Source organism: Pectinophora gossypiella, chromosome 5, assembly GCF_024362695.1.
Source record: "Pectinophora gossypiella chromosome 5, ilPecGoss1.1, whole genome shotgun sequence".
Classification (NCBI taxonomy): Eukaryota; Metazoa; Arthropoda; class Insecta; order Lepidoptera; family Gelechiidae; genus Pectinophora; species Pectinophora gossypiella.
The window spans coordinates 4,474,143-4,496,563 of NC_065408.1; the positions used below are offsets into that span (position 1 = coordinate 4,474,143).

The 22,421-nt window shown below is 37.8% G+C and overlaps 1 long non-coding RNA gene across 1 annotated transcript; it reads right to left on the reverse strand.

The window, feature by feature from the left end:
* Window positions 1-19,367: 19,367 nt before the first annotated feature.
* Window positions 19,368-22,211, reverse strand: LOC126366680 (uncharacterized). Its single transcript, XR_007566373.1, has 4 exons — window positions 22,051-22,211; window positions 20,826-20,873; window positions 20,194-20,319; window positions 19,368-19,441 (listed from the first exon to the last, which is right to left on the reverse strand). It is a non-coding gene; the product is annotated as an uncharacterized LOC126366680 (long non-coding RNA).
* Window positions 22,212-22,421: the final 210 nt, after the last annotated feature.

The following is a 22,421-nucleotide window of genomic DNA, read 5'->3' on the forward strand; positions in this document are numbered from 1 at the left end:
GAGAGAGAGAGAGACAGACAGTCCTCGCGTAAGACTTAAGTAAAACCCAGAGGGGGTGAGGTAAATCTAGCTCTACGCCCAATACAAATTGGTGCGGGGCGGAGACAGTTACCGTTTTTTATACAGAAAGTATTATTCAATATTCTATGCCACAGCGTCAACTGCAACTAATATGAATAAAACAAAACTTCATTTTATTTGACATTCAACATTCGGTTTTCAGCAGAATCCGAAAGCACAAGTCCACAATGAAGTGAGCAAATCACTAACTCTATGCACATATGGACTTTTAGAATAAATTCTGCAGGATGTGCAAATAAATGCAATTAGAATACGTAGAGCGTGTGAGAAATATCTTTGAGATATATGTAGGCAGTGAACAAGTGATGAGACATAGCGGTTATTGGTACCTTATGGCCCTTTACACTTTGTGATTTTTGTAGCAACACTATAATGCGGCATCAACGCAAATGCGAAACGTGAAACTTTACACACACGCGCTTCGAAAAGTAGCGATACACGCGCGACGCAGTAAGCGATACAGCACCACCGGTTAGCGTATCGCACGCATGCGCTTTTAGTAGACCTTCCAACCCGAAAAGGCAAAACCAATCCAATCAGGTTATGTCACATACCGCCGAAACGCATTTCTCGGGAACGTGGGTTTCTTCGCGATGCTCTTCTCCGCTGAGCACGTCGCAATCATTTGTAATCTAAAGATTAATTCGAAACTCATTGGTTTAGGCCTGTGCGGATTGCAACCTTCGACCTCATAGTGAAAGTCAAACATTCTTCTAATAATAACCCTTACACCAGGGTTGCTGAGATTGGTCATCCACCTCAAAACTCACACGACAAAAGAGGCTAGATTTATCAATGAAATCTACATTAAATTAAAAGTCCTGCTTCTTCTTCTGTCTTGCAGTGGAAGAAAGAGACGGCAATCGTCGTTTCTTATAAAGAAGTTAACTTAAGAGTTTGGCGCTTAAAGAAAAAGTACAGTGCTTCAGCACCAGTTACTATTTATTTTTTTCAAACAAACCTGTAACTGCTCAACTACATTATGTTAATGGCCATACGAAAACAATTCCCTGCCAAATGCAAACACGCCACAAATATCTAAATGAAACAAAATTGATTATTTAAATTCGTACGTACGTTGAAACAATTTAATGAATTTCATTTTGCATTAGGTACGCTTTTGACTCGCACCAAAATGCTATAAAACATTCAGTTCAAAATATAGGTGGTTCATAGAGAAAACTGAATTTATGTTCCGGTGTTACTTCCCACATTGAATTTTCTTTGTAATTTCCTTTGTAGCTTTTATTATTTTAAAATGTGCTTTTTTACATTGCAACTCAAGGGGAAAGCAGACCAGGTTCTTCCATATCGTACGGGCTGACAGAATAGTAAGTTTTACTTTGAAATTAGTTTTTATTTTTAAAATTCTGGCATTACGAGCCGATTTCTTCTGATAACATTGGTAATCCACCGCGCAATTCACGCGATAGGAGAATGCGAATATAACTCTCAATCTGTTGTTACCTTTTAACTCTTCAACCGCTTAACCGATTTAGATAAAATTTGATAAGGACATAATTTGAGATTGAGGAAAGAAGATAGAATAGTTTTATCCCGGAAATCAACTCCTAGTGGGATAAAAATAGATGCCGAAGTATATGCGGACGAAGACGCGGGTGGGAAGCTACGTAGGTTTATAGTAACGTAGGAATGGTAGGCAGAATGAAACGTAACGCAAAGGTGTGTGAAAGAGAGAGCGACGAGTGAGTGAGAGAGAAGAGAGGATTGCGGAGTGACAGGGAAATAGCGGTCGGTTGTTTAAATAGGAGAAAACGTAAAAAAAATATAAAACATGTAAAATAAACAAAGGTAAAGAAAGACTAATCGTTTCCTTCATGCCCTATCCCACAGTAATATACTTAGAGTCACTTTTATCATCTCCATCAGGAGAGACAAGAATTCAGTCGCCATTAATATAACCTGCAGCCTTTTTCAAAGAAAAGAAATGACCATAAAAACAAAAGAGATTACTCGTTAAAATGTTGGAAAACAAATGCAACCGCAACTGCAGCATCGTAGCGTTTAAATCTGCAGATTCCATTATGAAAATGGGAAATACCCTCCTTTTGAAAGATTAATCTTTTTCCCGCAATACAACAATGCTTTATTATCCTTCTATTTATGTTTTTTTACACTTATAATGCGTGAGTAAACGTAAATACCTACATATAATATTTATAGTTCAGTTGTTTCCTCTGGCATCTGTTTCATAAAACGTACAATTGTAAATTACTACGACAATTTGGCGTTCATTACGTAGCTAATGTAAGGCTGCAACATATTTCTAACCACACACTCTGCAATGTACATTTAATTTTCGTTGCACCTAATCATCAGTTGTTATCTTTCTGACAATTTTTTTTTACAATTGTTGCCTTTATTTGGGCGATTGGCTGTGCGGTTAATCATAATGTGTACATATAATTTTATAAATCTTGTCATGATATCTTGTTCATATATCCTCCCAAACTAGGGATCACAATGTGACACTTGTGATATTTTATTTCCCCGTACAGAATCCAACCCAAGACTTACAGATCGAAAGACCAACGCTCTGACCATTACCATGGAGGCCGTTATTTCACGAGGTAAAGAGAAATATACTAACCCAATGACATATTTACATATTTGCTCGTCTTATGGTTGTCTGTAAGAAATCGGTTTAAGCGATAAAGCCGCCATTTTCCATGGACCTAGTTAAGCCTCTTTTGTTACTGGTGCAATAGTATATTTGTGTTTGTACGAACATGACTTTTTGTACGACTCTGCTTATTTACACAAAGTAAACAAAAGGTAGATTTTTCTCCATAAAGGAATCCTTGCCAAAACCAGATCTTGGTTGCGAAAACTTTCAACTGAATGACGTGACTGTCAACAGCAGTACACCACATGCAAAGTTTTGCTACTTGAGGGAGACTTCTACTCAAACAACATTGTTTGATAGTGACTACTTTCTCGCGTACGAATCTAACAACATCTTCTTGACTCTTTACATTTTATATACTAACGTCCTCCGTGGTTGAGCATTGGGCTCACGATCCGGACGTACCGGGTTCAATTCCCGGCGGAGCCATATAAAAAAAAAATACTTTGTGGTCCCTAGTTTGGTTAGGACATTACAGGCTAATCACCAGATTGTCCGAAAGTAAGATGATCCGTGCTTCGGAAGGCACGTTAAGCCGTTGGTCCCGGTTACTACTTACTGATGTAAGTAAGTAGTCGTTACTTGAGTCAAGTCAGGGGCCTTTGGGGGTTCAATAATAACCCTTTCACCAGGGTTGATGAGGTTGTATGGGACATACCTAATAGTCTACCATTTATGGTCAGTCACATCTCTAGCGCGAGCAAGCCAACGCGTCTCAATGTTTGGATCTTGTAATTTAATTTAATATCCTAAGTAATACAGTTCATTCAATTGTTTGTGTGGGGTTTTATTACAATTACCAGCGCTCCCTACAGAGGTTATTCATCTACCTCACAACCCACACGATAGAAAAATAGTTATTGAACACGAATTAATTTCTCGAGTCGATATCAACTATGCAAATCAGACAAAGTGCGATAGTGTACAAATTGACCATAGGCATGTGGTCGGCGTTCAATAAATCGTTCGTTTTATCTTTAACATTTTGTATGATTGTGTCATTCAACTGTATTGATACTCATCTGTTTGTTGTTTTAATTTGAACACAGTGATATTTTTATGTATACTCACGCCTATTTCCCATTATAAGCAGATACTATGGAATTCCATTATTATTATGGCAAAAATATATCCTGTGAATATGTCCAGTTTAAGCTGCTTCAACTAAGTTTCTGCCGCATCTGTCACACAATGCAGCTCGGCTATGCCACCTGGGAACCGGTGTAGAGGGCACTCGTTCGATTAATTTTTTTAGAATTCCATTATAATTATTATTTCTTAAATTTCTTATATCTATAATTATCCATTATTATTATTTCTCTATACGTTAGGTTTTATTTGCTTATATCGGTTTACTGACGTACATAATCATTATTATATTTTTTAATATGACGTAATTTTTTTCAAGATTTTCAAGATTTGTCAGCGTGGTGGAGTAAGTACCTAAAGGCGTCTTCACACTACAACTGATTTGTATAAGATCATACATACATTGTTAAACTCATGCTTATTTCCCACCGGGGTAAGCAGAGACTATGGAATTCTGTTTGCTTCTATTTGCATACTTTTCTTTTCTCTTTTATCAGATGAAATTCCGAGAATGACGGATAGTTGGTAATTACTGAGATATAGGATGGATATTGTGCGCAAGCTAGCAAACAAATATTTCAGTCATTTGACGAACTCGGATTGGCTAAGAATCGAAGTTGTTCGAAAACGCGCTAAGGCTCCATACCCCTTCCGGATGATTGAGGGGAGGCCTGTGCCCAGCAGTGGTACGTTTATAAAAGGTTATTCAATTTGTTTAAATGGTATAAAAAAAAAAGGTTTATAAAGGGTATTCAATATTTTTAAATTTTTGTTCATGTTTTTGTTTGGCTCACAGATAATAAAATTGTTCATGCATTCCAGGATTTGTGCCGCGGTAAATGGCAAAAGCTCCCCCATTACATCGGATTTAAACATAGCTGCATTTGATCATAAATCATCCCCCTAGCATTATCTCGCTTTTAACAGGGTACGCTTACCTAACCTGAAGATTTGACAGGTCCGATTTTTTTACAGAAGCGACGGCCTGTCTGAATCCAACCCGCGAAGGGAAAACCAACCCAATACAGGTTAGGTCACATACCTCCGAAAACGTGGGTTTTCTTCACCGCTAAGCACGTGATAATCATTTATGATCCAAACATGAATTCGAAAACAATCATTGGTTTAGGCCTACGGGCTACGGCTCCCATGAGCTTTTGGTCATAAATATAATGTCGTAACATTATCTTCAACGTATTATCCGGCAGATAATGAAAAAGTGGAGTCAAATAATATTGTGTAAGTATTTTTGGTCTACTTAATTAATAATCTTTTCTTTCCTCAGTCCTCCTTTTCGTTTTCCATCACATTGCCATAAAAATGTCGCGCTATTTATAAGCTGCGTTGTCGGGACTCTTTGAGGGAGCTGTTTAAAGAAATAAATATACTGACGGTCGCAAGTCAATATATTTATGAAAACATTATATATGTACGTAAAATGTATCTCTCCTTCCGAGAAACTGTGAAAGGTATACTTACAATACAAGAAATAAACATAAAATTGCTTTTCAAAATTCTAGATTAAGTAAATTAAATTCATCTTTTTTGGCGTTATGTATACGTTTTTACAATAAAATACCAGATAATATTTTAAATTTGTCAGAAAATAATTTTAAAGCTTATGTGAAGCTTACTTTATGTAAAAAAGCTTATTATAAGATTAATGACTACCTAAATGATAAAAATGTCTGGTATTGAGTGTGTTCCTCTAGTTAAATAACTTGTAATTTAAATCCTCATTGGTTTTTAAAAGATGTGTTGCTGTTGCAGTTTCTTGTCATTTCTCCTCCTCAGCCATAACACCTTGCGAAATGACGTAAGTACAAAAATGTTACATTGACCTTCAACAAGTTTATCCATGATTATTACGTTGAATAAATGATCCTGATTTCTGTTTTCTGATTTCTGAATGTAAATAGCGAGCGTCATTTTCGTTAATGTACGACAAACTGTTCAGGTGCAGATGTCGCAGTAACTAATTATTTTTATTGAACTCAATCCGATTCAGTAGTGATCGGAGGTCATCAACCTTTATTGTTTCTGGGAAAACGTTGTTTTAGGGATTATCACATAACAAATAAGGTCGATTAAAGGGATTATTGCTTGCGATGGACCGGGGATTACAATGTGGAATAATAACATGAATTTAAGCTGTGGTTGTATCTGTGAAAAACGAAATTAAAAGGTTGGTGAAGAATATGCAGCAGAAGCATAAAACACTGTTAATAATAATAATAATCATCATCATCATCAGCCGTACGACGCCCACTGCTGGGCATAGGCCTCCCCCAAGGATCTCCACGACGATCGGTCCTAATAATAATAATATAACACTTTATTGCACACAAATTTAGGTAGGTAGGTGGTAGGTGTAGGTGGTACTGTTTTCACTAACACAGTTAGCCCGACCATTATAGGCGGCGGTACTACTCACCACCTATCTTTTTCTAACAGAAAGCTCGGTGAGATGTGGGTACTTACTTCATCTTGCGATGGATGTACCTTTGACTACCCCAATTGGGATATATTCGTGAAGTTATGTTTTGTTTGATGACAAATGATTAGCTACGCATGATGGGATGATGAAAAGATAATATATATTAACATTATGTTTTTTTTTATAATATTATGTTTTAGGCCATTTAGAATAAAGTAATTTCATTAAACTGGCTCAGTTTACTCCGAACGAAGAACGAGGGGATAAATAGGTGCTTTAGGTCATTCCCACACAGAAATTATAATCTTCTCTTCTATCGTGTGGGTTGTGAGGTTGGAGTACCAAGCTCACAAACCCTGGTGTCAGGGTTACTATTGAGCCGCCAAAGGCCCCGAAATTAAAGAAATTATAATTTCAACATTTAAGGACTACATTACCTCTTCATTCTTCGTTCGTAGTTAACTGATCCAGTCACACGAAACCGTTCCAGCGAATTGACTACAAAAAATAAATAGAAGTATAAGCTCGCCCGCAGTCTAGATATTATGTGGGCGAATTGTCATATACCTAACCCGTCGTAAGTCACTAATGCTTGCTAATCGTTCTCGATCGAGTGCAACTCGACCATTAGTTGTATATTGACTGTATTTACAAAATAGCAATTACCAGGAACAGTAGACGTCTCATGTACAATCTGAGCGAGCAGTCGAGAGCACTAATAAACGAACTGACCGTCGCGTCGCCCGCCAATTTATAACGGTTGCCGATATAAAGCCGCTCTCTGAACGACAGCGGGTAGCGGAGCGGTAGCAATAGCTTAGAACAAGGAATAATACTAAGTATAGAAAGGCATCTCTCCGCTTCCCGCCAACGGCTGAGCTAGGTTTACCTCACCTCCCCTCCCCTCGGTCTTACTTTAACGGCGTCAGACGCCACACAAGGGCTTATTAGGGTGTAATAAGCCTTACACACAGATGCGCGTGTACGATAACATCAATATGTAAAACCTTTACGCGCTTACGTGGTGACGACACGACATAATGTCCCTCACGAGCCAATTTCTCTAGTTATACATACCTAGGCTAGGCGGCCAATAAGGTAACGGCCTCCGTGGCTCAGTGGTTGAGCGTAGTGCTTACGATCCGGGGGTCCCGGGTTCGAATCCCGGTGGGGACAAATCACAAAAATCACGTTTTGAATCCTAGTTTGGTTAGAACATTACAGGCTGATCACCTGATTGTTCAAAGTAAGACGATCCGTGCTTCGGAAGGCACATAAAGCCGTTGGTCCCGTTATTACTTACTGATGTAAGTACGTAGTCGTCACATGAGTCATGTCAGGGGCCTGTGGCGGTAATAACCCTGATACTAGGGTTGATGGGGTTGGTAATCCACCTCACGATCCACACGAGAGAAGAAGAAAGACCCGTCGTTGAGGTTTTTCTCTTTTTTACGCTTATCACTATCGGCTGATTACAGGTTAGTTCCTTCGGACATAATCCTCTCAGACGACACCGTACCGTCTGGGGCGCGTCGCGCCCCCTGGGTACCCTCAGGCCTGTTATATTAACTTTAATACCGGGTGAAATCCCTCATCGCTCTCCATCTGTCCGGCCAAGTTGTTCACGGCCACGCGCGGCTTCTCGTGTTACTAATATGCGTAGTTGTGTATTTACAGAAAAGCACGCAGTATTAGGTGATGACGTAACATCAGCCTGAGGTCCTAAGTACGCTGATTATAGTCGCTACCGATCCCGCTATCCGCTTTCGCTCAGTTCGCGGTCTAATGGGGTTAGAAAATCGAAGCCATTAGATCCTAGGAGTGTTACTGCTATTGAAGTTATAATACATTTGGGATAAGCTAACGCCAAACGTTGATGGCATCGTTTCATTTGTATAACTACTAAGTTCAAGCGAATTATTTCATAATTTTATTTTGATATAATTTAAAAATTCCACACTCACTTGAGTGAATTTCAGGACCGCCTACGTGTATCGCATATTAATGAAATATCTGCAGAAAAATTGTACTTACCGAATTTGTACTTACATGTACGGTCACGAGTATCCTAATATGTTACACTTTGAAACCATGTAACGTTTTTTGGCAAATTAAACCGTAAGTCTCATTATGTCAAATATGATAGTGCGACAGAGTTCTAAAGTGGTCATTATGTTATTGCTTTACCTAAATAAAGAAAATTTGTACTTAAAAGCTATGCTATGCTGCGTTAAAGAGAAAGTATCTACAAAGAAAATTTTTACTTTGGCATAGGTTTTAGAATTATAATTGTACCCGTTAAAGAGATATAGAAATACACCCGCGGTTCTGACTGACGTCAGTATTACAAATCGAGGTACACATTTTCTTTGTTAAGGTAAGTATAGGATATCTCAGTAAAACAAACCACAATGTACACTTGTATAAATTATATTCTTCAATTACTACAGCATTGACAGAAGCTTTTGACGTCGGATCATTTCGATCGTCCAAACGAGACTGCCTTCCGAGTGCTTGCGCCCTGCCAAGTTCACTACCTACCGATTAGTGTTGCCAGTAAAAAGGCAAATGGGTCCCACAGTTATTATGAAAATAAATAAAACCTTACATAAGTACTAAATTCCTGTTATCCTGGAGTCCACCTCACTTGACCTTCAGCTTCACCTTCGATCGTAAAACGTATAGGGACTTCAGAAGCCAGTAAAACTCCACGTGCTTTTTCACCTTTTATTATTTTTCACAGCAATACACTTTAAGAACACCTACACACACTAACCATACTCGCACTAAGGGTAGTGCGGGTATGGCTGGGCAGGGGCCCAGCTCTTCGCTTTCCTCCCTTTTTTTTCCCCACCTCTGCCCCACCATCCTTTCCTGACGGGTAACTTTCGATTGATGTTCATTGCTTCAAAATTATTGCCATTTCAATAAAACAAAATAAACCAACCAAGGCCAATATTGGCCAACATAAAACCAATAATCATCAATATATTTTAAACTTGACAAAATTTTACTAAGTATTCCATTAAATTAAGTGGAACCTTACAAACGGAAGTAGATAATGTCGAAAATCGAAACAAATTCTAAGAGTTACAATTGCACAATAGACATTTGCCTGTATTAATATGTATACCGTTTCATAGTTAATTTTGTGGTAAACTTTGTCCACTACCCCTGTTTGTAGAAAGTTGGGAGTTTATGGGTTTACAGGCAACTAACGCTGAACTACATTTATATCTCATTGGAACTGCATGAACTTGTTGTAATATAACATTTCATAGATACAAAATGTAATATTATAGTACGTACTAGCTTTTCGTCCGTGCTCGCTCACGCGAGCCCCTCTCAAATTCACCGTCTACAGGTAATACAAAATCGTTTCATGCGGAAAGCCACGGGAGCTCCGTGGTTCCTTCGCAATGAAAATCTGCACATTGACCTAGGTCTGCCAACCATTGCCCAATGGCTCAAATTAGCTTCCAAACGTTTTTTCGATTCTGCTCCGCACCACCCAAATCCCCTGGTAGTTGCGGCTTCCGAATACATCCCGCTTAGGGACGATACTGTAAAGTATCGGCGTCCGAAGGACGTAATATACGATCCCGACGACCCGATTACCCTAGCCATAGAGGCAGCCAATCAGCTCGCGACACCAAACACTTCAGGACCCCGATACCGACCCCGCCGGCGTGGTCGACGATTTCCCTCATTCAGCGCTTATCGCTATCGACCCACTAGGGTCGGTTAATTCTTTCAAATATTTTTCCTCTCAGACGACGCCCTGAGCCGAGGTTCGCGCCCAACTGGGCACCCTCAGGCCTGTTGTCTTAAACGTTGTACCGGGTGAGAGCCTTCAGCGCTCCCCATTTGTCCGGCCAAGTAGTTAATGCCATCTGCGGCAAATCTACAAAAAGTCACGTCAAAAAAAAAAAACGTCCGTGACTTATAAAGTCCAGTATTTAGGATGTTGTGTGTTGATTGTACAGTCAACCAGTAAGATTCTTCTTTTTATAGGTAATAATAGATAACAAGGTATAATGTAACTCGAGCGAGTCAACTAGACCTAACATTGATGACGTAATAGTACAACTAGGAATTAGGTACATGCCATTTGGTGCGGGGCGGAGAGTTACCGTTCTATACGAAGTGTTATTCTTTATTATATTGTAATAGTGGCCCCGATTCCTGCAGACACCGCCTTGTTTTATTTTAAGTTATATCCGTCATTTTCATATCCGTCGAAAAGGAAAGGGACGGATGATTCACAGCTCTTAATTTTAGGAAGAATGAGTAAATGAATGAATAACCCGGGCGAATCAAAAGGTACGTCGCTGGTATGCAATCCGTTTGACGTGCTGTCTACTTAACTGTGTCGGGTTATTGACGGATGTAAAATTTTTAGACGGTTGGTTTAGATTTGTGCTTAAAATTGACGTGTGTTCCATAAATTTTATGCTTGTCGATTACCCGTCCCTTTCCTTTTCGGCGGATAAGAAAATGACAGATATAACTTAAAATAAAATTAGATGGTATTTACAGGAATTAGCACCATTAACAGCCTAATTATAACAGCCTCCGTGGTCTAGTGGATAGAGCGTTAGGCTCACGATCTGGAAGTCCGGGTTCGATTCCCGATGGGGACATTGTCGAAATCACTTTGTGAGACTGTCGTTTGTTTGGTAAGGACTTTTCAGGCTTGAATAACCTGAAATCACCTGAAAGATGATTCCGTGCTTCGGAGGGCACGTTATGCCGTTGGTCCCGGCTATTAGCTGTAAAAACACCTCCACCAACCCGCAGTGGAGCAGCGTGGTGGAGTGTGCTCCATACCCCCTCCGGTTGATTGAGGGGAGGCCTATGCCCAGCAGTGGGACGTATATAGGCAGTTTATGTTATGTTTATTGTAATAGTAAAATGTGTGGGTGCATCAGTAGAGCACTCACATATGCTCACAAGAGGGACGCAGTTAGAGCCGTGGTAGCCCAGTTGGTAGAACGTGTCCCTATTCAAAGAGAGAGGCAGGTTCGCATTTTCGAATCCAGCACAGGCTAAACCAATGATTGTCGAATTTGTTTTCGAATTAATTTTTGGGTCATAAATGATTATCACCTCAGCATTTTATGATTATTATTACGCGCTCAGCGGTGATTGTGGAAGAAACACCGCGCGTGAGGAAACCCACATACCCGAGATACGTTTCGGAGGTATGTGACCTAACCTGCATTGGGCTGGGTTTCCCTTCGCGGGCTGGAAGGTCAGACATGCAGTCGCTTTTGTAAAAAAACCACACCTGTCAAATCTTCAGGTTAGGTGAGCGGACCCTGTAAAAGGGGTTTCGCTAGGGGGATACTTGTTAATCATAATTTAACTTCTCTAGAAAACTGTACTAACTATAATTGTTTACACTTAAATTGTAAGTTGTATTAAATATACTACGATGATGTCTAAAAAAATGTGTGCCAGGAGCCTCAAATATCTACTTCTAAAAGTTTATCCGGGCAAAGTGATCGTGTTAAAACATTCTACAACCCAAACCGAAACCAATAGAATTTAACGTTACTTATAGCAGTGTCTGTTTACTAAAATTCCCTTGTAACCCTCTTGTAGCTTGAATGTCGACGGTCAGGCGAAGACAAATGATTGTCCTGTCAAGATCGTTTTGCCGATACAAGGAAATTCTGTCCCTCAACCCTTCCAAGACTACGAAACTTCACAAAAGGATGAGGCTTTATATACCAAGTGGTAAGTTACTTAGTATAAGTCAATAAAATTCAGAAAAGTTTAAGACATAAATAGTTAGAGTCGCCTTGTTATTTTTAATTCGGTGGTCATATAATAAAGAATAATTATACTACGTATGGAACGGTAACTTCCCGCCCCGCAATAATTCATATCGGGCGCCTCATTCCCTCTGGGTCTTACTTTAGTCTCAAGTTGTCCTAAGCCGCTGAGGAGTAAGAAGGTGAGAGCGCGGCCTGCGTCTCACTCGTAATTATGCGTTAGACGGCACGCGGTAGGTATGATACTTTTGTATGGAGTGTGCGAGTTGTGGTATGCTGACAGAATGAACAGGCCTTTGATATTTATTGTTAGAATAGGTACAACCCCTCATCCAGTTCTTAATATAGCCATATAAGCAGCTGAATGCGTTCTACGTTTCTTATTCACTCTAAAGGTATTAGTAGCCCACGCATATCGCGCGATGAGATAAACGCATTTCAGGTTCTGATCGGTTTGCCGCGATACTGTAGCGCCTCTGGAATGTTCGCGGAGGCACGAGTGGACGGTTTCCATGCAATTTTGCGTAAGGGAGTTGCTTCACTGTTGGAACGAGTGCGCGGCAGCTCCAACAGATTCCTGAATGCGATTGCCGATAAATACGATTCGCCCTTAATGTGCCACCTGATGGGGATGTCCACCTTATTTTGTAAACTAACTTAGTATGTATGTTTTTGTCACTAACCCTATGGATCTTATGTTGTCCGAATTAATAATTTTTGATTTGATTTGATAAACGAACCAACTTCTTTGTATTGGTGGCAAGTTCAGCGATCGACCTCGCCAACCTTGGTGCCATATTATTGAGCCACTAAATGTGACATGGCTCAAGCAGAAACATTATATTGACTTCTTCTTCTTATCGTGTGGGTTATGAGGTGGAATACCAACTTCATCAACCCTGATGTCAGGGTTATTATTGAGCCGCCAAAGGCTCCTGACATGGCTCGTGTAACGATTTACATCATTAATTACAACATTTACATCAGTAAAATAGTAACCGGGACCAACGGCTTAACGTGCCTTCCGAAGCACGGATCGTCTTACTTTCGAACAATCAGGTGATCAGCCTGTAATATCCTAACCAAAATGGGATCACAAGGTGATTTTTGTGATATGTCCCCAAAGGGATTCGAACCCGGGGCCTCCAGATCGTGAGTCCAACTCTCAACCACTGGGCCACGGAGGCCGTTCTATTGACTAATTTATTGTATTATATGCCACAACACGGTTCCATGCTACGGCTGCTACTCCTATAATGGTTCTCGCTGAACAATAATTGCATAAAGTCCCCTATTAACTCGACAAAGGAAATCTCATCCGAGGCTCTATCTAACTCCGTGTTGTGATTAGAGGGTGTCACGTAGAGGCATTTGATTGATGACTGCGCGAATGTCGCGCGAACAAATGACGAGCTGAGAATCAAATGATCGATAACACATCTGCAGATGGTGATAAGGTGGTGAAGGGACCAGATTTACTTCCTGGTTTTGCTTGGTGTGTGGATATGATGTAAACAAGTGATTGTGAGGATTCAACTACTGTTGCCGAACTATTGACAGTTAGAGTATCGATTATTGACCTTGAAATTCTACTAAATACTATCGATACAAAGACCAATACTATCGCTACATACTGGCCTATCGGTAGATGACACTGAATTCAATAAAGCATCATCGTAGCAGCGTTTTCTCATTTCTGCTAAGTCTGCTTACCTAACCTGAAGATATTTCTGGTCCGGTCTTTTTAGTAACAACTGCCAATAGCATAGTAAGAGTAACGATTCGCGTCCACCTGGACCCTAGACGGCCGTCGACCTTGAGGCAGATCCCGACGACGATGAAGGGAATGGATTCTAGATTAGCTGGTAGGATGAAACAGGACATGGATATCTCGAAGAAGAACGGGAAGCCTTTGCCCAACAGTGAGATATACAAAGACGTAAATAGCCCAATATAGTGTATGTCCCAATAGTTGAGCACATGCCTTCTTTCAATCATTTGGAGGATGAATTTTAAATGTGAGACATAGCCTTAAATTATGGTTATGCACTAAGAAGAATGTGTTTACTTTAATATATATGTATTAATGACATCGTAACATATATTGAGGGGGACGATTTAGCTCATAATAAATTCTGAGTAAGTAAACATAAAGTGAAATAAAAATAAATAGCCATCCGAGTGTGTATGGGACATGGGTGTTAGTGACACCGTAACAAATACTGAGGGGAATGATTCAGACTATGATTCTGAGTTGATATCAAGCAAATTTCCTATTGGAAAATTCATGAACATTTTAGTAAGTATTTTTTTAAATTATTTTCAGTTCTATAAGTTTGCGATGAAAAATTACACATGATACCAACTCAGATTAAGAAAGTTTTCGTTACAATGCCCCTCGTTGTAATATCCTGTATGGTGACTGATATGAAATAAATACAATCGATCGCGTTGTACTAGTTATTACTGTAATTTTCTTCGTTGAAATTTTAATTGGTCCCAAAATCTTCACATTCCTCTCCAATAATAAAGAGAAAGTGAACCCAAATGCCAAACCGACCTTTACTCTGTTCTGCGTCCAGAAACTAGGCGTTTTAAGCTGAAAGCAGATCAGGTTTCTTTAGAATCGTACGCGCTGTTAGAATTTTCAGTTTTTTGTCACAACTCACGTTCACGTTTTGTTTTGTTTTCTTTTCAGTTTTTGTGTTTTTATCATGATTGTTTTGTTATTTTGTTGTTTGTTTTTGGAATTATACACGCCAAACTCTTGTGATGACGTCATAAGAATTTTTCAAATTTATAAAACAAACGTCAATTTCAATTTGTTGAGTGATAGTCCACGTGGACGGATATCTGTCAGAAAGCTAGTTTTTAATTAAAATCACTGTTCCAGCAATATTATCAGTTTGTTTGTAATCCCATACGAAACTGAAAATGTTGACAGCGCAAACTATTCGGAAGAATCCTTATCTGGTTTCAACGTTAAACAATTTTCTCTCGTCGATGTGTCTAATTGGATTTTGAGGCCGACTGTCAAAGTTGGATAGTCAAAGACCTGCCTTAACGATATTTAATTAGAACTGGTAATATTGCTGCGACAGTGATTTTAATGAAAAAAAAAACTAGCTTTCTGCCCGAAATCCATCCACATGGACCTCAGATATCAAAAATATTGCTTAGGTATAGCACTCAGAACTAATGTCAATTTTTATTTGTGAGTTTCAGAAATCGGTTAGGTTGTATAAGAGATTAACATAACATAAGCATGGACCTAGTTAAGGCTCTTTTGTGACTGTTTTCTATTATTTTGGACCTAATCCATGGTCCATGGCAAATGGCGGCTTTATCGCTTTAAGCGATTTCTTCCAGACAACCATCAGCCGAGGAAATGTGTAAAAACTGTGTCCTGTGGTCCACCGGCTTGGTTCTGAGACGAAATAATAAATAAATTCCGAAAACCCACCCAATTAGCGATTAATACAATCCCTGTCATCTTCAGCTGAAATTAATTCAAAAGCAACTACTTACTTGTAAACAGTATTGAAATAGTGGGTTTACGCAATTCTGTTCTTGAGAGTATTTCAATTAAAACGCCGAAAACGGATTATTCGGCGTTTCGTGCCACGATCGATTCGGACCGCGGGGTGAATTGTCCAGTTTTCTCTTTGATAGATAAACTTCGGACCACAAAACGGTTTGAAATACCTCTATATGTTCTTTTGACGAGGTATTTGAGACCGCTACAAAAAGTTAAAAATGTAGTGTGTTTAAAAGGTCATTCTATAAAAAGTTATTAGTCCTAAGAAGAAAGATCTACGCCCATGTTTTAAATCTTAGTTCTAATCGCCCCATTACGCAAAAGATTATAGGCGATTCATCGTTATTTTGGTCCGAATCGCTTCTAGTGTGAAACTCCCAATAACCTTTAAAACGCCTTGTTCTGTTTCTTGCTGAATTTGTGACATTAGACATGATCAATTAACGCTAAATCGAACTGCTGAATTTACCTTAATTATTCTATAACCAAATTGGTGTAAATGAGCGTATTTAAGCGAAAATTTATATCAATGTCAATTTATTTTAGGTTGACATTGGCGAAAGTCAAGATTGTGGTGTTTGAACTAAATTATATACTAACTAAGCGGCTGGTAGTTATCTTAGCAAAACTAATCCGATTATTTAACACGTTTACTGTCTATGAACCACCTACCGTCGTTGCCAATGTGTCGCTCTCCCCAAATTTCTTTTTTGTCAGGATCGAATAGTATTTTGCTCCTAAAACATTCAGTACAAACTCTTATGTACGTATATATCAATTATCTTTCAATATTTATTAACACAGTTATGCAAAAAAATACAGGCGGAAGTTTTTTTTAATTTCTGTAAAATTGACCCGATAGCACATAATAGATTTTAAATTGGCAACGACGATACGAGGGAATAAATTTGTGGGGCACATTTTTTTCTTATCATAGTGTGTCTATGTACATAAATTCCAATGTGTTTACACATTGTTTTAAGTTTACGCGAGTCTCATATCCCCATTTAAACGCGGTAAGAACCAGTTATTATGTGCTTTAATTATTCCAATGTGTTTATCGAAAAATAACATTGCACGTGAGGTGTCGATATCAAATTTTCAGTTACACAGTGAACGCGTCAACGTGTATGATACCTATAGCAAACTCTTAAAATATAATATAGTCGATCACAGTCGCTTCTGTATAAAACTGGACCTGTCAAATGGTTACGTAAGCAAACCATATAAAAACGTTGACTATTAACTCCTTTACTCATTTTATAGCGGAAAGAGAGAATTAATTGCCATTTGAAACAAAATCTACAATATAAGTCTCGACAAATAAAAAACCCGACCATTTACAATTTAATAATGTTCTATTTCGTCTTCTATCGTGAGGGTTGTGAGGTGGATTACCCCTCATCAACCCTGGTGTAAGGATTATTATTGTGCCACCAAAGACCCCTTACATGGTTCATGTAAGGACTACGTACTTACAAAAGTAAGTAGTAACCGGTACCAACAGGTTAACGTGCCTTTCGACACGGATCATCTTACTTTCGAACAAGTGATCAGCCTGTAATATCTTAAGCAATCTAGGGATCACAAAGTGATTTTTGTGATATGTCCCCATCGGAATTCGAACTGAGGGCCTACGGATTGTGAAGCTAATGCTCAACCAATGGACCGCAGAGGCCGTTTCGTAATTTAACATGTCGCACCCTTCGTGGAAAAACGCAGTAAGTTGATTTTATCAACTTTTCAGGAGCTAAAAAAAACTGTCCTACTAATTAGTTATAAGTCCTGGAAATAACCTTCAAAGAGAAAATAATAGCAAAAAGTAGCCCGGATTGACCCACATTTATTAATTTTTAATTAATTGTGTATATTTGAAAAAAAATTAAAAAAACACGGTTGCGTAGATATTCCACGAAACTATAATCAAACGTTCCGTTGTAAGTACAGATACTGCTTTATTATTACGTAGTGCAAACAACATTGACAGTTGTAACTTTACCTACAACGTTGTTCACCTTCCGATTTCATCTTACTCGGATGTTGTAAGTATTAGTTACTTCGTTCTTACACGAAAAATTTTAACAACATGTTTTGCGTAAGTTGAGAAACCTATTTGTTCCACGTGAAAGTAAATGATCTTTGATAGTGTAACTATAGAAATTGCTTTTTTAATAAGGAAATATCTCAAAATAATTGTATGTATCTTTAAATACTTGTTTGTTGCAGGGGTTAGTCTAGAATGTAGAAGTATGTATGCTCATACATTATACAGGGTAGCCCAGAACTTCAAGTTCAAAATGAAAAATTAGATAGAGTGGCTTATTAGCTACTAGAAACACCCCCATGTATGTTCAGCCATTATTTATAGTTTAGGAGATATGACCTATTTTGTACCTTTTTCTAGATTTTCTACCTTACTTCAGAAATAATCATTTTGTCGCTATCCCGTTCTTAATAATTATTTTATTTTACTTCACAACTATGTCTAAAGATATATACCGCTAGGTAAAAAAATAAAAACAGTCAAATCAAAGACAAAAAAAAAGTTATTGGAAGTCAAAGTGAGAATTGGACCAAAATTGTCACAGTTGTTAAAACTTCGCCGAAGAATAATTAACACATGAGATTGGCATGGACGCTGAAAGTAGCTAGGTATCTCTAAAAAACTGCTCCATTTAATAGCCTTTTAGACACATCAAAAAAAGTACCTTTAATAGAAGCAATAAACTAAATAATTAGACCTCAAAGATTGCAAGATAGACAGATTTGAAGGAAAAATTTACATTCTCATACAATGTAGGTAGCTGCTTCTTTCTAACGTTGTTCTTTAACAACCTTTAACTACCTTTGTGGTCAAAGACACATTTTCAATAAAAAAAATCACGCTCATAATCGCTAACAGGGTAGACATAGCAACAGTCTGAAGACAAAACTTGCAGTCACTTTTGGTATTCATATTGTAATGAAGGAAAAAGTTATCCCCAAACACTGTTGGTGATTCATACTATAAGATGCTAAAATAAAATCTGTCTGTCTTGCAATCTTTGAGGGCTAATTACTTAGTTTTATGCCCCTATTAAGGGTACTTTTTTGGATGTGTCTAAAAGCCTATTAAATGGAGCAGTTTTTAAAAACACTTTCAGGGTTCATGAAAATCTCATGTGTTTATTATTCTTCGGCGAAGACTTACAACTGTAACAATTTTAGACGAATTCTCACTTTGACTTCCAACTTCCAATGACTTTTTTATCTTTCATTCGATTGTTTTTATTTTATCACCTAGCGATACACATACTTAGGCATAGTTATGAAGCAAAATAATTAGAAATTAGAAAGAAAAAATTAGAATTATTAAGAAAGGGATAGCGACAAAATGATGATTTCTGAAGTAAGATAGAAAATCAAGAAAAAGGTGTAAAATGGGTCATATCTCCTAAACCGTAAATAATCGCTGAACATACACGGGGGTGTTTCTGGTAGCTAATGAGCCCCTCCATCAAATTTTTCATTTTGAACGTGAACTTTTGGGCCACCCTGTATATTGAAACAAATAAAATCAGTGTTAAATTAAGTGTTTATTCTAATTTGTATTAAAAAAAAATATTTATTTACTAGCTGTGCCGAAAGCCGTTTGACCCGCATGGGTTTTTAGTTTTCAGGGAGTTATTTCTATTTGTAATTAAAATCCAACTTTTAATTTTAAAACGTTTATTAATTAATACATGCATAATCACAAAATATATTAATACGGTATGGCACTTGCCTTTATTAGAAAAACCTTCATTTTCAGTTATCACAGTTAGTCATTAAGTGTTTTCTTGAACATTTTGCTCCTTTCCGATCACCCCCTCTTTGCTTTTCGGTAGAACCTGCAAATGACAAAATATAAAAAACTATTAAGTATGATAATAAATTACTAAAAAGAAAAAACAACCATTAATACCTATTATAGTAAGCTTAGAGATGAGCCAATTTTCCAACGTATCCGAAAAGCGACAGTGTCAGTGATAAAAATGTATGTGATTACATGTCAATCTCTCAAATCACTGTCACTGTCGTTTTACGTACTTAATCGTTTGCAACTTGGCTAAAACCCCATAAAAGCCAGTTGGTTTGCATAGGAGATAACTCTAGAAAAAACTACATTAAGCAAATCAAAAATATATCTGTGGTTGTTATGATAAGAGGAAAATGACAGAATAATTATACCATAAATACACAGGCACTGACTATTTCAGAGAAACTTTACCACGCGCCGCTTCCAGGTTAGTAGGTAAATACCTATATCAATCTAGAATACAAATATTGAAAGGATATTTCGGCATACAAAACATGGAACGTTTTCAGCTGCTTAGCTTCCCGGCCAAGTCGTAAATCAGAAATGGTACTAATATTATTTTTTTTGCCCAAAAGTAAGATGATCTGTGCGTCGGAGGGCACGTTAGGCAGTCGGTTGCGGCTTAATTAAGTATGCAGGTATGTCGTCGTTACATGAGGCATGTCATGGACCTATAGCGGCTCAGTAGTAACCCTGATACCAGGGTTGATGAGGTCAGTCAATTATTGTCTCAACCCACACGAGAGAAGAACTTTAGTAGGATACGGATAGGTACATACGAACCTTCAAGAGAATGTGTCTCATGTTGACTACGACGAGAAGATATCCCATAGTTTCTTGAAATATTTTTGCATTTCTGGTCATTCTTCCACTGGGTTGTACTGGATTGGGTTGCAGTATTAGTGGAATCTGTTAATTGTAACATAATGGTTTAAATACATTGTTTGTAGGTAGGTACTTAATAGACGTTAAGCAATAAAAAGGACCCATTACCAAATCACCCTAAAAATTAGACACAAACCTAGATATTTTATCGTTATTTAGGTATTAAATAGAAGGTTAGTACCAATGCGTTAATAATAAAATGTATATCAAACTCAAGCGCACAAATAACAACAAAATCAAGGGTGTTTTTGCAAAAGTTAACTTATATACCTAGGTAGATAATTCACAACCACGCCGAAATACTACAGTTGATCACGTAACAGTTTTTTGTTCAAATATCTTTATTTTATTCATATACCAGGTGCTATGCCAGGTGATAGCGAATGTACAAAAACGGCACACCCCAATTTAAATAGGTAGTTAGTTTATAGATTAAAAGCACCGAATAGGCACATAGGCATGCTTAGTTTACTTTAATAATTAGTACAGAGCAGTGCAATCATCATCACGCATTAACCAAACCAACTTACGTCAAGTAGGTCGTCAGGTAGGTAGGTAGGATCTGCTTCTGTGTAAACCTTACAAAACAAAATATTTATAATATTAATAGTCTAATAAATAGTAATATACTAAGTAGGTAAGGTAATAGGTACCTAAAATCTAGCTAGTCTATTTATAAGTAAATAACTCACCATCTTCGATTTTGTCCAAGTTGAGCATACGTATAATCCTTGGGTTTTTTACTTCCACACAAAGATATGCACGCTTCGAGTAGCGTCCATGAACAAATTAAATAGAGAGATAATTATTACATCTATCTAACATTCGTCAATCATGACTTTTTATTCTAACAAAAATCGATCTCATTATTACTACAATGCGATCGTTATTTGTAGGGCCGTATGCTGACTGACGGAATACCGTGGTAAAACTACGATCACAAATAGACAATCAGCTTTCACTCTACAAATAACGATCACAGTGCAATAATAATAAGGTCGTTTTTTATAAACTTCGTCGGCAATAATTTTGTCTATAGGTGATCTTGGTTTTACCGTGGTAAAACCACAATCAGCACAGTACAATAATACAATCACAGTACAGTAATAATAGGGTCGATTTTTGGTTGAATAAAAAGTCGAGATTGACGAAAAATTGGTGGATAGATGTAATACCTCTCTAATATCTTTCTAATACCTCTCTTTGAGTGTGCAGCCCGCCGCCGCTGGCACGGCGTAAGTACAGTAACCAAATAAAACATAGGGATTTACGCTAGTGATAAGTAAGTATATTTACTTAGGACATTAATAAGTAGTCTATATTTGCAGGTAATTAGAATAACACGACAAATGATTCAAATTATTGTCTTTAAAAGAGTTGTATTCATATTTACGAAGAGTATAGTGTAAAATATATCATCGAAAAATGAAGATAAATGAAATAACGTAATAGTAATATCAAACCTTGCTTGGAAAAAACTACGTGATTATATTTACACCAAACCGTTACGCTAAAAGATTCGCAGAATAGGCAAGTAGCTGGAGTTACAACAAATAGTAACGCTAAAACATTCGTGGAATAACGAAGTAACTAGACGTACAACCACTGTCGTGTCGTATAATGTCGTGAAACATGTCAGTACGTTTACTTACGACTCGACCATCCTAAAAAACTTTCGTGTAAAATCGAAGTAAGTGTTATTATGACTTTACTATATGGGAAAATACCAAAAAAAAATCACGTATTTATACTTACTTTCTTATTATGGGGGAAAAATATTTTTATCAATGTTGCACAATTTCATTGTTTTTGTAATAATTTCTTCATTTTTACTGATATCTTAATGAAAATTTGTGAGAAGGTGTATTCGTGTACGCTGAATTGAATGGTGCAATAAAAAAAAAATGTCGCTAGTCCACTTACTGCGTTTTTCCACGGGGGGTGCGATGTCATAATTACAACAGCTTTGTATTATATATATACACTCACACACACATACACACACGCACACGGTTACACACACGCACACACACGCGCACACACACACACACACACACACACACACACACACACACACACACACACACACACACACACACACACACACACACACGTACATGTTTAAT